We start from the raw sequence: 3,471 nt of genomic DNA, 5'->3' as shown, positions 1-3,471 counted from the left end.
TTACCGTGTTAACCAGGATGGTCTCAATCTCCTGACCTCGTGATCCACCCGTCTCGGCCTCCCAAAGTGCTGGGATTACAGGCTTGAGCCACCGCACCCGGCCGTAGGAGATTTTATTTTTAAGGTGTCACCTTAAACTGCAAGGATGTCCATCGCACATCTCCATTAATCACGCTAGAGGAGGAGCCGTGTTATCAGAATGGCCACGCAGCCCACCCAGGCATTTGAGACCCACCCTTTGCTGGCCTTCTGTAACCTTATTTATTTATTTAGAGATGGAGTCTAGCTCTTGTCACCCAGGCTGGAGTGCAATGGCGTGATCTTGGCTCACCGTAACCTCCGCCTTCCAGGTTCAGGTGATTCTCCTGCCTCAGCCTCCCGAGTAGCTAGGATTACAGGCGTGTGCCACTGTGCCCGGCTAATTTTTGTATTTTTGTAGAGACGGGGTTTAACCATGTTGGCTGTGCTGGTCTCGAACTCCTGACCTCAGGTGATCCGCCTGCCTCAGCCTGCCAAAGTGCTGGGATTACAGGCGTGAGCCACCACGCCTGGCCTGTAACCTTATTTTTTAAAGCTTTTAATTGTAATTTTTGTTTTGTTTTATTTTTGTGTTTTTTAGAGGCCTGTTCTTGCTGTTACCCTGACTGGAGTGCAGTGGTGTGATCATAGCTCACTGCAGCCTCGACCTTGGGCTCAAGCAGTCCTCCCACCTTGGCCTCCTAATCAGCTGGGACCACTGGCATCTGCCACTATGACCAGCTAATTTTTAAATTTTTTGTAAAGATGGGGTCTTGCTATGTTGCTCAGGCTGGTTTTGAACTCCTGGCCTCAAGTGCTCCTCCCATCTTGGTCTCCCAAAGTGCTGGGATGACAGGTGTGCGCCCCTGTGCCTGGTCTGAAGTTTTCTTTTTTTAAACAATAGCAAGTAGATACATGTTTTCTCTGAGCCTGATATACAGAGAAGGGAAGAAAAGCCAGAATTCTCTGCATTATCGGGGCCTGGTGCCCTGTAGCTTCCAGCAGCGCAAAGGGGGCAGAAGGTTGTTCTCTTTTCCACAGAACATGGTGATGTTGATTCCATACAAGTTTGTTGAGACAGGAAGGGATAAAAATGAGTCTGAAACAGAAAGAGGTAGAGATTCTTTTCACATTTTATTCTCCTCAAGGTATTTCCCCCCCAGATAAGTTGAGATCCACGCTGTAGACAAGAGAGACCTCAAGAACCGGGTGAGCACAAGGGGAAAAAGCAAGCTCCCGGCAACTGGAGACAGCTTTAAAAAAAGAAGGTTCTAGTCCATGCGTGTTCTATTAGTTATCTCTCCTGATCCCCTTCTTCATCAGTGCCTTCCAGTTCCTCCTCCTCATCATCTTCGTCTTCTCCTTCTTTATCATCCATGTTGGGAACCAAGGAGCACTGTGATGGATTTGGCCAAGTATGGTCTTTGCTGGCCTCTCCTAGGTCATCTGCATCTGTGTCAGAATGGCCAGTAAACCAGGTGAAGAACCTGTCTGGTTCCTCAGGATGCCTCTTCCTACTGGCTTTCTTCCGCATTTGACTTGAAGAGTTTCCTTTCCAGATTTCCATTTGATTTCCGTGGACTTTGAAGATGGATCATGACTCTCAGATGAAATTCTGTGAGAAAGCTTTATTTTTGAAGTAAGAATTTTCATCAAAATAAAAATTTATTCTGTAACCTGATTTAATATCATCAAATTCTGTCACTTCAGTGCTGGTCAAATAATGCAGTGCCTCTTCGTCCTCCTCCCAAGCAGTGCATATGCTTGTGGATGGCTGACAAATGTTATTACCAGAAATTGGGGATTTTGGCAGTCAGTTCTGATCTCCCCTGAAGAATGTGGTGGACTGAGTTTGTCTATGTTCGCTTTCCCAGTCCGCTCGCCGCTCACTTGCTAAGCCTGTTTCTGAAGCCTGTTTCATGCTCTGCTTCCTCGTGGGCTTGGTTGCTGCTTGTTCTGTTCCTCTCTTCCTCTGGCCTCTGTCAGGGGCTGGCGCCACGTCTTCCTTTCAGGCGGGGGCAGGGACTGGTGTTTGGGGGTCATTCTGGGAGGAAAGTCTGGACCCAAGGGCCTCCTTGCTCATCAGGAAGAAGCTCATAGGACTAAGGTCACATTTTTTTTTTTTTGACATGGAGTCTCGCTCTGTCACCCAGGCTGGAGTCCAGTGGCGTGACCTCGGCTCGTGGCAACCTCTGCCCCCATCCCCTCCAACTCCACGGTTCAAGCAGTTCTCCTGCCTCCGCCTCCTAAGTAGTTGGGATTACAGGCGCCCGCCACCATGCCTGGCTAATTTTTGTATTTTTAGTAGAGACGGAGTTTCGCCAAGTTGGCCAGGCTGGTCCTGAACTCCACCTCGGCCTCCCAAAGTGCTGGGATTACAGGCGTGAGCCACCGCGCCTGGCCCCCAATTTTTTAATTTATTCCCCCAGTCTCTGTTTTTTATGTGGAACATGTAATCCATTTCATTTAAGGTAATTACTGAAAGGCAAGGTTTATACTCCATTCCGTTTAACTTAATTACTGAAAGGCAGGGTTTATACTTGTCTATTTATACTTGCTTTCTGCGTCTTCTTTCTTTTTTGTTACTTTCTGTCTCAATTACTTTTTTTTTTTCCCCATGGTGATAGAGTTTCACTATGTTGCCCAGGCTGGAGTGCAGTGACTATTCATAGCCTTGATCATAGTGCACTGTGGCCTTGAACTCCTGGGCTCAAGGGATCCTCCCGCCTCAGCCACTTGAGTAGCTGGGACTATAGGCGCACCACCATGCCTGACTCATTACTTTTTTCTGTGTTAGATATTTTCTAGTGTATACCATTTTAATTCCCTTGTTGTTTATTTGACTGAACTTTTTTTTTTTTCTTTTGTTTTCTGAGACGGAGTTTCACTCTTGTTGCCCAGGCTGGAGTGCAATGGTGTGGTCTCAGCTCACCGCAACCTCTGTCTCCTGGGTTCAAGTGATTCTCCTGCCTCAGCCTCCCTAGTAGCTGGGATTGCAGGCATGCGCCACCACGCCCGGCTAAATTTTTATATTTGTAGTAGAGACAGGGTTTCTCCATGTTGATCAGGCTGGTCTCGAACTCCTGACCTCAGGTGATCTGACCTCCTTGGCCTCCCAAAGTGCTGAGATTACAGGCATGAGCCACCGCGCCCAGCTGACTGTACTTTTTATTTGTTTTTTTTTGGTTGTCCTGGGGATTACAATTTAGTATATTAATTTTTAATAATGTTTGTATTAATACCAACTTTATTACAATAGTATATGGAATATTTGTGTATAGTTCAATTTCTTTTGCCCTTCTTGTACTGTTGTCATACAAATTACATTACACTGTGTGCCCATCCACACAGATTTATAGTTATTGCTTTACTCAATTGTCTTTCAAATCATATAGGAGAAAAAACAAATTATAAATAAAAAAATACATTTATACTGTCGTCCGTATTTACTTG

The 3,471-nt window shown here is 46.0% G+C and overlaps 1 pseudogene; it reads right to left on the bottom strand.

The window, feature by feature from the left end:
* Positions 1–879: 879 nt before the first annotated feature.
* Positions 880–3,471, bottom strand: part of LOC108542830 (protein SET-like) — a 17,969-nt pseudogene continuing 15,377 nt past the window's right edge.

The sequence above is a fragment of the Rhinopithecus bieti genome, unplaced genomic scaffold (assembly GCF_001698545.2).
Source record: "Rhinopithecus bieti isolate Rb0 unplaced genomic scaffold, ASM169854v2 scaffold_23276, whole genome shotgun sequence".
Lineage (NCBI taxonomy): Eukaryota > Metazoa > Chordata > Mammalia > Primates > Cercopithecidae > Rhinopithecus > Rhinopithecus bieti.
Note: the sequence above shows the minus strand (reverse complement) of the source record. Positions and strands in the feature narration are given on the sequence as shown.